Source organism: Protopterus annectens, chromosome 16.part0, assembly GCF_019279795.1.
Source record: "Protopterus annectens isolate FY-2018-M chromosome 16.part0, PAN1.0, whole genome shotgun sequence".
NCBI classification, from domain to species: Eukaryota; Metazoa; Chordata; order Ceratodontiformes; family Protopteridae; genus Protopterus; species Protopterus annectens.
In genome coordinates, this window is record NC_056750.1 from 4660207 (window position 1) to 4674068 (window position 13862).

A 13862-nucleotide genomic window follows, 5' to 3' on the forward strand; every position below is an offset into this window, starting at 1 on the left:
GTAAAAAAAAATGCATTAATTCACATCTGGTGGAAAAGGGTGTCATATTTTGAGCTCATTGGGATACCAGGTAGCCCAGGACAGCAGAAATTATTGGAGATGTCCATGTCAAGCAGTGCTACAAAGTTCTTTGTGACCAAGACAGAAGACCAAGCAGAAGTTTGTGGATACTGCCTACTAAGATACTAAGACATTAATAATCTATTTGATTTAGTTCCATATAAAAGGTTGGTAAGGAAATTAGGCAACACAGGAATGGTGCTTCATTTTGTACTCTAGGGAAAATACTGATTGGATTGCAGCATACACAACGTAAAGGCAAGTGGAATTCATGCATGAGAAAGATAGGGTCCTCTGCTACAGTTCATCCTGTGGGGGAGGGGGGTGCTGTCTGTATTGTAAATAGCAGGGATGTTGGCTTTCCCAAAGGGAATAATTACACATTTTTTGCATTTAGCTTCAGTCCGTGACTTTGGCACCAATCATTAGTCTGTGTTAATCCTTTTTGTAGTACCACTGGCAGACTCCGTGATTGCACCCAATTTGCAGTCATCGGTGAACTTTGTCAGATACAGGCCATCCACGTTTGCCTAGACTTCTGAGAAATAAATTCTGAACAGTAAAAGGCCCAGCACGGAACCCTGTGGTACGTACGACACTTTTGCTAGATGTGAATTCACCCACTTTGACAGTATGTGTCCTGTTGGTGAGCCATTTGGCTACCCATCAGTGAAATAAGGGTTTATTCCCAAGTGATTGAGTTTGTCTATAATACCTATATAATACATGCTCCCCCATGTTTGTGAGCATTATGTATAGAATATTTCAGCCCCTCTTTGGTGTGCTGACTAGCTGTTCCAGGGCATTTGCACTGGCATGGTCCAAGAACCATGGAGAAAGCAGATTTGTGGTCATGTATTTTCCCCAGTTGAGGGTAGGATAATTAAAATTGCCAGTGAGTATGGTGTTGGGCTACATGGTAAGTGACGCCAGTAGTCTAGGTATGCAGAATCCTTTTCCTTGTTCATTGTGGGGGACCTGTAGTTAGTGAAGATGTGGTAGGGGATTTTGCCTATTGTTAATTGGACTTGGAGTAGCTTGAGAGAGTCATAGAGGAGACAGGTGCAAGACCATCTGTGGCAAAGCAGTGTGGTCCATCAACCATGTCCTCCCAGGCTGACAGATATTGGATCCCCTTGCACTAACACCAGAAGTTAAGCCAGTTGTTAAAATCAATCATTTTCTGCTGGTATTGTGGCATCCTCTTTGGTGATGGCAAAATGCATCTCAAAGATAGGCTCATACCTGCCTGAGACACACAATCTAAGAGCTCAGGCATATATATATATATATATATATATATATATATATATATATATATATATGCATATAGTTCAGTGAGGTATTATGTCTCCGGTCATGCACACCCACATGGACTATGTCGGAGTTATACTGGTACTTGTGGTAACTGCTTGACTGACTTGACTGATCCTGGCATCTGATGAGCAGCTAACTGTAACCTTGTCCTTATCCAGTCTGGTGAGGGGGGACATCCGTGTGCAGGTTATTTACTTGTAACCAAACGACTGACCAGGAGAAGAATATTTGTTATGAAAGGGAAATGTTTTGATAGCAATTTATTTACAGCTTTTTCTTCAGTGCTGAGAAGAGTTAATTGTGAAGAAACTGTGTGTAGCATTCCTGGCTGGCAACTTGTTTCCTGCCCAGATGTTTAGGGAATACAGTGCATCAGTTAATGGATCACACCAGTAGTTTGTTCTGTAGCGTTTAATAATTATTCATTCACATTCGATTTATTGTTAAATTACTGTTTTAAGCATGAGGCAGATAGAAGTTTTAACATTTCACACAGATGCTTTTTAAAAATGTTTTAAATGTTAGCATTTATATTTTTAACTTGGATGTGCATTATGGTTGCATAGCAAGTAGTATAAAGGCTAAGTGGCCAAGATCACACTTTTGACTGGTATGTGACAGGGAAGTTGAGTTTAGTGGAGAGAGTGAATTCTTTGGACTGCTGAGCTGGGCTGGGGAACCTAAGGCAAGTGAAATAAGTGGGCCAGAGTGATATATTTTCTAGGGGGCATAACATACAGTTTTCTAGAGGAGGAATCTTGTAATATAGTGATTAAATAGAAGTTATGTCCTTACCATAACGTTCCATGTGGAGTGTTCATCTCGCCTTTGTTCTTACACATGGGTTCGGAGCCGATCCTCTTGCAAGCTCTGCATCGAGAAGAAGCTCGAGACAATCTAATACCCACAATCCCCCTCTGCCTTTACCTCAGATCTAGTTTGCAAGCAAACCAATCTACAGAATAGCACACTCATGCTCACATCACATATGTACAGAAATAATCTACACATAACTATATATATATAAGCCAGACAGACATATATAAAAATATATATATGTCAACTATGTACACAAAATTGTAACAGTAGCAGAATGCTCCTGGCCAGGCATCAAAGAACGTTCTTCCTAAGGGTGGGAGGGTGGGACTGTAAGACCAAAGGCGTGATGAACACTCCACATGGAACGTTATGGTAAGGACATAACTTCTATATGTGATAGTGTTCAATCTCGCCGTTTGTTCTTACACATGGGTAGCGTCCCTAGCGCCTTGTTCCTGAGGAACTCACGGGAGGACGTTCTTGAGCACAGTGGAACCAAAGGTTGCCCTGTCCCTAGAAACCTTGTCTACCTTATAATGAGAAATGAATGTATGTGGTTTAGACCAAGTAGCAGCTGCACAAATAGCGTCCAGTGGTAGGCGGGCTGCATGAGCCAAAGATGTAGACACTGACCTTGTGGAATGTCCTTTGGGTTTGTGTAACAGGGTTTGATTTGAAGAATCGTAGACATAGATTATACAATCCGTTAACCATTTAGAAAGAGTTCTTTTGGTAACTGCAAGTCCTTTCCTGCTATCAGCAAAAGCCACAAAGAGTTGATCTGTTTTTCTGTGATCCTTTGTTCTATCCAAATAAAATCTTAGCTGTCTGTGAACATCTAATTTGTGTAACATATACTCCATTTTGTTGGAGTGGTTTTTGAAGAAAGTGGGTAATTCAATGGACTGATTAATATTGTTAATAGAACACACTTTAGGGAGGAAGGATGAATTGGTTCGAAGAGAAACTCTGTCAGAGTGAAAGATCAAATACGGGTGCTTGATGGAAAGAGCCTGAAGTTCAGATACGCCTAGCGGAAGTAATGGCTACCAGAAAGAGAGTTTTCCAGGATAAAAATTTTAGTGAGCAAGAAGAGGCAGGTTCAAGGGGCAACATTAATTTAGATAGCAACAAATTTAGACTCCAAGGTGACGTAGGAGATCTGACCGGTGGTCTAATATGAAAAACTCCTTTTAAAAAGGCTTTACAAAGTCTGTGAGCCATAACAGGAGCTCCACATTCTTCCACATGGAAATTCGAAATGGCAGCCAATTGAACTCTTAGTGTAGCAGGAGAAGCACCCTGATGGAATAAGTCTGTTAAGAACTCTAAGATCTTATTCAAAGGAGCTATAAAAGGATCCACATGGTGTGTATTCGCCCAGAATACAAATCGCTTCCATTTGCTAGCATATGTCTTAGTAGTGGAAGCTTTATGCAAAGCCACCAAGATATCCTGAACTGCTGGTGACAAAAGATCAGACCTGGCTAAGTTGGGAATTGGAGCAGCCAAGCTGCTAGATGGAGGGACAGAAGTATGGGGAACAGTGAGTCAATAGGTCTGGCTCTGGGTCCAGAATCCAGGGTCCCCGAATGCAGTGTATCTTCAGGAAGGGAAACCAAATTTGACGAGGCCAGAATGGGGCAATGAGGATTATCGTCCTGTGTAGGTTCTTGGCTTTCTGGAGAAACTTTGATATCAGAGGAAATGGAAATGCGTACAGGAGTCCCGGGGGCCAATCGTGAACCAGTGCGTCCCTGGGGACTTCCCTGGAGGTAATAGGGCAAAGTAGCTCCTGCATTTGGCGTTCATTGAAACAGATCGCAGGAAGGCTGGCCCGAAAACTACTGACTGTTTCAGGGACCATGCGGTAACAGAATTGCTCTGCTGAGCCTGTCGGCTATGACGTTGGATGACCCCGGGATGTGCGTTGCTATTAGAAAGCGACCCATGGACTCCGCCCACTGCCAAATTCTCATGGCCTCTCTGCATAGCTGATAGGACTTGGTTCCTTGCTTGTTTATGTACCAGACTACCGACATGTTGTCCGTCTGAACTGCAATAGTCCCTAGAGGAAGAAGGGGAGCAAAGTGTTGCAACGCTAGAAACACTGCCCTCAACTCTAGAACATTGATGTGCAGATTGTACTCCAAATTGGTCCATTCGCCTTGGACTGTCTGTCCCTGAAAGATGCCCCCCCACCCTATCAGGGAAGCGTCCGTGGTCACTGTAACTGTGGGGGTGGGTAGCACAAACGGTCTCCCTTGGGAAAGGTTGAACGGTTGAAGCCACCAGTTTAGATCTGCTTTGCATGTCTTTGTTATAAGAATCTCGTGTGTTAGAGGTAGTTGTTGAAAGGACCATTGTGCAAACAGCAGCCATTGTAGGACTCTCATGTGCAGCCTTCCCAGGGGAATTGCAATCAGGGAGGCTGACATGAGGCCCAACACCTTTAGTACCAGTTTTGCAGGAGATTTCCTTGACAAGAGTAGAAGACGAATATGAGTCTGAAGTGATAATATCCTTTCTGGGGGAAGCCTCAGAATCAACTGACGTGTGTCTAACTCTGCTCCTATGAACAAGATGTTTTGTGATGGCTGAAGTAAGGATTTTCGAAGTTTACGGAGATCCCTAGGTGAACACACAGTTGGAGAACAAAGTCTCTGGCCTGCAGTAGTTGACGCCTGGTGGTGGCGAAAGGAGCCAGTCGTCCAGATACGGAAACACCTGGAATCCCTGGCGTCTCAAGTGAGACGCTACCACCGCCATGCATTTGGTGAAGACCCTGGGGGCTGAGGTCAGACCAAAGGGCAGGGCTCGAAATTGAAAGTGACTGGCTCCCAGCAAATGACCTCTGGATGCCCTGGCCATTTTGATGTGGTAGTATGCATCCTCTAGATCTATTGTGCACATCCACTCGTCCTTCTGTAAGAATGGAAGGATCGATTGAAGCGTGACCTTGAACTTTTCTTTCTTAAAGTATTGAGGTAGCTTAGGTCTAGAATGGGCCTCCAGTCCCTGTTTTCTTTGGAACTAAAAGAACCTTGAGTAAGTCCCGAATCCTTGCTGGTCCGCTGGGACTGGCTGGATGACTTTTTTTTCTAGCAGCTTTGAAATTTCTAAAGCTGCTGGCTCCCGCAGATGGGGCGGTACATCTGGGAGTCTTTTCTTTGGGATGGGATGGGATAGGAAGGGTATGTTGTAACCTCTGGTAACTACGCTTTTTACCCACTTGTCTGTAGTTATATTTTGCCAGGCCTGAGGGTATAAAGCTAAGCGACCCCCGACTGCCTCCAGAGCAGGACAGTCGGGCCTCCTCTCAGGAGTGCTGGAAAGGTTTACCAGGGAGTGTTTCCCTGTCACCTTGATGTTGCGGACCCCTCTGCCGCCAGGGCGGCGTCTTCCACCTCTGCCCCTCCTCTGCCTCTAGAGGGGCATCACCCTGTGTGCCTGAGAAAGACCCTTGGGGTTTTGAAACCACATTTTCCCACCGTTGCCCTTTGGGGTACAGTCTGGTTGGGGTGGAAAACGGACTCCGACAGCAGACAGAGTCTTTCCCTCTTGTTCACACGGGTAAGGGTCTCCTTTACCTTGGGGCCAAAAGAGTGGCACCGTCAAATGGGCGTTTGTAAAGGAAGACTTGAAGGCTTCCGCAAAGGAGCATAGGCGCATCCAGGATTGTCTACGAAGAGCAATCGCTGAAGCTGCTGCCCTACTCGAACCTTAGGAAATCAGCCTCATGGACGAGTTAACAATCGATGTTAGGGTATTAAGTTGCGCTGTCACTTTCTCTGAGACAGCTGCATCTGTAGCACCCTGGAGGGTATCTCCCAACTCTTTGACTAGATCCCTCTGCAGACGTGTAAAATGGGTCAAATAGTTCAGGGACCGCATGGAAAAAGCCGCTGAACTAAAAATGCGCTTCCATATCTATCCATCGTCCTAGAGTCTTTATTAGGCGGATGGACAGAAGACTCCGACATCTCCTTTTCGTGGCTGCTGCCACCACCATAGCGCCTACTGGAACTCCTTTTGTAAGGTAGGACTTATCCTGTGGTGCTGTGATATATTTGTTAGGTTTCCTCGGAACAGGTTCCACTGTGTCAGGAGCCTCCGAGCAATTAGTTCCATTAGTTAAGGGCGGAGTGACCCAAGAGGAGGAAGGGCGAGCACCAAATGCCTTCAGCAGAACTGACTCATCCTCAGAAGGGAAGGGACTGCCAGTTACCTCTCTGCTTCAGGATCTCCAATATGTCCGAAAAAGAGACATCTTCTGAAGGTGACTTAGGGGACCCCTCTGACTCATCTAAGTCAGTGTCAGATGTCAAGGATTCCTGTGGAGAATCCAAGTGTCTCCTCTTACACAATCTCTTCCTAGGGACTTCCTCGTGGGGAGCATCCAAGAAGCCTCGAAGAAGAGGGGCACCCTCCAGGGGTGGCTGAGACACTGGTGCCCGACGCTTGGATGTGGCCGTGGGTGCAGATGAAGACAAAGGCCCTTTATGGGGAGGAGAAACTGCTTCCACTGATGTGGTTGTCTGGGTAGACAACACCTTCCTCATCAGGTCGAACGCCTCGGGTCCCGCATCGAAGAGTCCCCGGTTCGAAGAAATGGGAAGAATCCCGACACAGGCACCGAAGGCATCGACCCGAGGACGGAGCTGAATCGAGCCCGAGGGGAGAGTCGGAACTGACACGTCGGTTCGACTCTCGGCCCCGGAACCAAGAACAGACCGTCGGCTCCGAGACTCCGGAGTCGAGGTGAGAGGAACAGACCGAGAAAAAGACGGCTCTGGACCCGAGGGCTCCACAATCAGTAGATCAGCCTCTTCCGGCTCCAAAGACTGAATCGGTCTCGGAGGAGGAATGGATGGAGATACAGGAAGGCCTTCAAGTTTCGACACCAACTGGGTGGAAACCGAAATAAGTTTAGAGAGGGCCGAATGCTCCAATAACTTCTGCACCACGCGATCCACATCGACATCCGAAAGTTTGGAGGAAGAACGTGTCGAAGGAACCGAAGACGGAGCCGACCTCAATATGGCGAGGAGGAGCTCCATCACCGGTTCCAAGACTCGAGGCTCAGGAACCGATACCAGTTGAACACTCGGCCCCGAAGTCTGTGGAACCAGTGATCTAACCTTTGAAGAAGAGCTCGGAGCCGATGACTTAGGCTCCGACGTCTTCGACTCCTTAGAGGACTTTGATGCCTGGTCAGAAGCATCCAGAGCCTCTTGGAAAGCCGGTTTCAATAGACCTCTGTCCATGTTTCCTCGCCTATCTGTCATGACCCTCCCACTAAAAGAGTGACAGATGGAGCAATCCTCTTGTAAGTGGAGAGGGCCAAGGCAGTAGACGCAGGAACTATGGTTGTCAGTGACCGACATTTTCTGGCCACACTGACAACGCTTGAAACCAGACTTTACCTTCTCAGACATTATAGGGAAGAAAGACAAATCCAGTAAAAACAGTCAAGTCCGATAAAGTTAGTCAAAACCGATAAAATTGTCAAATCCGTAAAAATTCTTCTCAACTAGGTAAGATATGAAGGGTGTAGGCCCGATAACAATTTGGCCGATAATTAAAGTTAACGGTACCAATAAATTAACGGAACCACAACACAATCACACAGTTAACACTGAAAATATCAAACAGACTAGTATCCTAATAAAATATAACAATAAAAGTTATATCTTAGCTTAGAAACTCTCGAGCTAGCTCCCAACGATGCGTATGCAGCAGCGGCAAACTAGATCTGAGGTAAAGGCAGAGGGGGATTGTGGGTATTAGATTGTCTCGAGCTTCTTCTCGATGCAGAGCTTGCAAGAGGCCAGCACGGAGCCGAGGATCGGCTCCGAACCCATGTGTAAGAACAAACGGCGAGATTGAACACTATCACATTTTCTGTTACATGCTGTGGAAAATAAGTTTAGCTAGTACAGTCATGAGTTAACGGGTTACATGAGACTTAGCTTGGATTCTGCTGTCACTGGTATATCATTTTATATATTTGTTATGTAGAATGTGTATGCAAAAAGTGTGGTCCAAATATTTATCAGGTATGGTAGTTCTATTTTTGAGGCAGAAAGGACTGTAGAAGAATTTCAAGCGGCAGTATTTAAAACAGTGAATTTTGCTCTAAAGCAGACTGTTTAAAAAGTTTCCACTTTTCGTGTAGCACGTACTATTTTGTTACTACTTTATTTTTTTGACTAGTAACTGAAAATGTTAAACTGATGTGTATCTGTTTTTTTTTTCCATTATACATATGAGTGCATAATATAACAGTTCTAGGCAAAATCTACAATTTGGAATTAAAATGCATGTTGACCCCAATCTTCCTGCTCATGTTTCAGGTCTGTTTTAATCGGCGGTAATTGTATGCTGAATGTATGACCAAACTAAGGACACTGCAATGTTTGATTTAGTTTTATGTGCTTTAATACAAAACTTATGCCTTTTACCTGATACCTCAAGTCACTTCCAAAGTAGTTGGTAACTTATTCTCAGTGTTAGAAATGCTTTGCTGGTCTGCAAAAGATACATGCAGTTGGATGGATCTTTTAGTAGCGTTTGACTGAGTTAGCCATACAGTCTTGTATCACACTTGAAATTGGTACTTGCACTTGCTAAATGAAGTGAGACTTAATGAAAAGTGTGTTTTAATTTCTGTACGCTATGATTTTGATTCCAGAGTATGGAATTACTGAATTTTCACATGCTGTAACACAGAATACAAAGCAGTCCATCATATGGATGGATGTATAGGTATTGCAGTTTGCTTTCACTTCATCCCCATTTCGTCAATGGTTAATCCTTTTCAGTGTTTCCTACACTGCTTGGGCACCAGAGGTGTATCTAGAGGTGATTTTTGTTTTTAAACCTTTGTTTACACATGGTCCGACTTGGAATGAGACCAACTTTCAGTTGCCTGGGGAGAAATGCTCCAGATGCATGTCTTTGACATATAGCTGGAGACAGAGAGGCATTGAAATTTATGTTGGTGTTCTTTTGGGTGCATTCACTGTCAATATTATGGAAGTCTGTATTGCAAGCAGTTATGATATATTCTTTTTAAATGCACCTTGCAAAAAAGTTAATACAGTCTTTCATGACTGTAGAGAAACTCTACACTAGCAACAGATCAAGCAGGTTTATTAAGGAGCATTCAGCCTTCAATTGCAGCCTTAAGGTGTCACAGTATGACTGTTTTTTTCATGCATTTAAACATTGAAAGAACTGGAGTGTTGTTTGTGGGAGTGGCCAATATGTGGGTATAGCGCAAATAAGGGTGTGGCTTGAATATGGTGTGGGTGGGGCTTAAGGGGCGCCAGAGCAGTACTTCGCCTAGGGTGCCATTTCAGCTAAGGCCGGCCCTGGTCCTACCTTAGTAATAGGCAACAGGCAGTTCTCTGGGATCAGAACCTTTCATCCCTCCTGCCAGTCACCCTTGGAGTCCCTCAGGGTTCTAGGACCTCTCCTTTTTTCACTATTCATTAATGACCTGCATGTAGCAATTCCTCAAGCCACCTGTATACAATATGCAGATGAGTCAACAATCATATGCTCAGCTAACTCCCCCTCAGAATTACATTCTTCAACTCAGAAGGTATTCAACATAACTGAGACTTGGTTCTTAAAGCGTTGCCGTCTTCTAAATGCTAAAAAAAACAAAGCTCCTACTCTTTGTACCTACCAGTAAGTCCTCCCCAGTAGACTTCTCAATTAGTTCCAACAACAGTACCCTCATATCCCCAGACTCCACCACTAAACTGCTAGGAATTACTATTGATAATAACCTTAACTTTGACAGCCATATAAACAACACTATAAAATCTGTAAATAAAAAACTAGGCTCCTTATACAGAATCAAACCCTTCCTAACACCATCAGCAAGAACCAAAATTGCTCACTCTCACTTAATTTCAACTCTTCTTTATGCCTCACCCATTTACACTAACCTAAAAAAAATAACCTTAGCAAACTAATTCCTACAATAGTATTTCCCGATTTGCTACTGGCAATCCCTTTAGAACCCACCACTGTCTGAATCTACTGCAACTAGGCTGGCTAGAACTACAAGATCTTCTGTTATTTACACAACTCACCATTGCCTACAAGCTATTTTACCAACCTAACACTACTCCTATACTCTGATAATATAATACACAAGTAGAACCAGAACGGAAAGGCAGCTTGAAATCACACAGTCCATTAAACAGCCATCAGCGTTGTAGTTAAAAATCCTTCTTTATTCCACAAATAAAAAGAAAACGAAATGAGCGCTTTCACGTATGCACCATACGCTTCATCAGATTTCATTATTTACAAAGGCAGCTCAGTTTAAATAGTCACATCTTGCATCCAATTAAGATAATTGCCTTACCAATTAGTAAAATCTCAAACTTTTAAAGGCATAGCTAACTTCTAGGACAATATTGGATGTGTATACTTTAATACATCATGACACAATATAATCTATTATCCTAACATCCTAGCCATCACTAAACTAATTCCATGATATATATCAAAATCTAAATGTAAATATCAAATTTAAAAAATAATAATGATACTAATGTAGTTCATTCTTAAAGTGAATAATCAAGCCAGTGATATTTAAATTATCACAATAAATTCATATTTATAACCTCTGGGCTATAGATCAGACTGAAATCAATGCATAATATATTATCCATCTATATATAATAAAATGCTTAGTGCTTAAGACTCATTAAACTTGCATGAAACTATATATATAAATAAATATAATTAAAACCAGAACCCTATAGTATATAAACTCCTATACTCTCTAACCTCATCATCCCCTACAAAAACCTAAACTCACTACGCTCCTCTAACAAATTTCTAGTCACCATAACAAAGTCCAACAACAAAGCAGGTGATTCCTTGTTCTTGAACACTGTAGGTAAATATTGGAACCTTTTACCTACAGAACTTACCCTACTTCCCTCTTTGCCTCTTTTTAAACAAAACCTCAAAAACCACCTGAAGATCCATTGGTTACGCTCCTGCAGCAATCCTGATTAATCCTTTGATTCTTTACTTCACACCTCTCTCTCTCACTTTTCTTCCTAAACTCTGCTGCATATCCCTGTAAGGACTGAGCTGTAAATAGTATTCCCAAAACGACCTATTGTACTGTTATTTTACCTATGTATTATATGGTTTATTGATTTGTCGTATATTGTCTGACACTGTTTAGCAGTCTTATCTTTTATCCTTTACACTGTGTATATATTGTTTTGTATATTCTGTTGTGCTTATATTGGAGCTTTTCTCCTCGGGCCTCTACTGAAAATGGAAATATATCCAGCTAGACTAGCCCGGTTAACAAATGTAAAATAAATAAAAAATAAAATAAATAAATGTGACTTTCTTTTATTACCTTTTTGTTTTACTGCCATAATTGAGCTTTCTTCTAAATGACTATAAACTCTGTCACCATCAATTCCAGTGTGTAGTTTATACGTTGTCAGAAGGCAAGTTATTGGTCTATAGTTTTAGGGTAGCTTGCAGGTTCACTCTAAAGTAGGATCATTGTTTTTCTTGTTGTTATCCAGGTTGGTGTCTGTTCAGGGTGCGCACATAAATAGTTCTTACTCATAGCTAACTCTTCGTGCAAAGATGTTAATACTTGTAACCAGACGTTAGGTACTGCATCTGGGCCTCTTCCAATTGGAGGCTTTTCTTAACTTTGTTTCAATCTCTCTGGATATTACTTCATCCCATTTCATATCCTCTACCTTTAAACTTCCTATTCTTTCTTTTACTTCTATCCATTTAGCATCTTTGTTATGTTCCACAGGATCTTCATAAATACTTCTTCAAAATGTATGTATTTCTTCTTTTATTTTGGTGGTCTTTCAACTCCTTTTACCTTGTTTCCCAGTTCTCTGTAAAACATTTTTGGGTCATCAATAAATTGCTTATTTTGCACTTTTTCTTTATATTTATCTGCATATGTTCTAAGTTTTTCCACCTGTGCTGAGATTTTTAGCTCGTTACATCCGATAGTGCAAGATAGATCCCGGTCTGTTCTAATACTGTGCATTGCTTTTATTACGTCTATCTTTCTTAGTATTTTTGTTGATCTATTCCCTCTTCTATAATCTTCTAACAGTGACACTTCTTGTCTTAATTGCTTTATAATTTTCTCTATTCGATATTTCCATGATGGTACTTAATTTCTCCCCTTCCTTTCCCTCACTGTCCTGTGTTCTTGTGGTAGAACTTCATCAGTTATTAATTCAGCTGCACAGTAATATATCCTGTTTACTTCTGTTATATTGCATGGATCTATATGGACAGTCCTAATTACTGTGCACATTTGTTTTATCAAACTTCTGACTTTTTCAGTTTTATTGACCTTCTGCATTTCTTTCATTGATCTTAATATGTCTATCTCTCAAGCAACTCTTCTCTTAGCTCACTTTCTCCTAAACTGAGGACACATTTTTTATTCTCCATTTCCTGTCGCACATTCTCTTCAATTTCATCCTGTACCGTCCATTGCTCTATCATATGGGAACTCACTTACCTATCATTCCTCAACATTGACTGCATCAGAGTTTCCTGTTCCTTCCCTTGCTGTCTAGCTTTGAGTGAATGTTTATACTAGTTTCCTGTGGAAGGCTCCAAAATATCTTTGTATGGCACCTGCCCAATTGCTTCCCATTCCACTGGTTTCCCCTTAATTTGGATACCCATTGCTCTATTGTGTTGTGGTGCTTTCTGAATTAGATTACAAAGACATGCATCTGGGCCCTCCCTCCTCCGCTGAAAAATTGGCTTCGCTCCAAGTCGGACTAAGTCGGACTTTAAAATTATAAAAAAAAAAAAAAAAAATAAAAATTTTAAAATTCAACTTTTTCATTTCCTGACCATAACCTTAACCTTGATTTCTTCTTCTTTATTACTTATTTTTTATTTTTTTTTTTTTCTTTCTTTCTTTTTGTCTTTTTTTTTTTTGTTTTGTAAAGTTTTCCATATCTTATTTCTTTCTTCTTCAAATGTCTCAAATGTGCTCTTTTTTATGTATTCATTTTTTTTTTTTTTTCCTTTCCAATATACAAATATATTAAATATGTTTTTTCTTTTTCCCATCCATATTTCTCTTCTTGATGTCTCCTGATCTTCCTGCTTCTCCTTACTTTGTGGACTCACTCCATCTTGCTGTGATGTAACATGTGTTAGACCTTCTACATTAAATCCTTCACTGTGCAGGCACTCCATATCTTCAACTTCTACTTTTTAACTTCTACTTTACTAATCTTTTTTTCTACATTCACTCTTTGATATTATTTTCTTTATTGTGAAACGTTCCATATCCGGATGCCTTTGCCTGTATTTCTCTTCAAATATCTTTGGGGCTGCCTTCTTTATATTTGTTAATTTGGCTTTCTCCTTTGCATAAATATTGCATCATATCAACTCTCTCTTTCTTTCCCATGTCCATATTTCTTTTTTATACTTTTCAAAACTCTCTAGGTTTTGTTGTTTATATTTTTGCACTTCCTCTGATGCTTCTTTTTTCAAATAGATCAATGTTTTTTGATCTATATACTGTTTTTCACAAAGCTGCTGTATTAAGTATACATTTTTATTTGAAGCTTCTGACAGTTTTTCTTGTGGAAGTATTTTTCTTT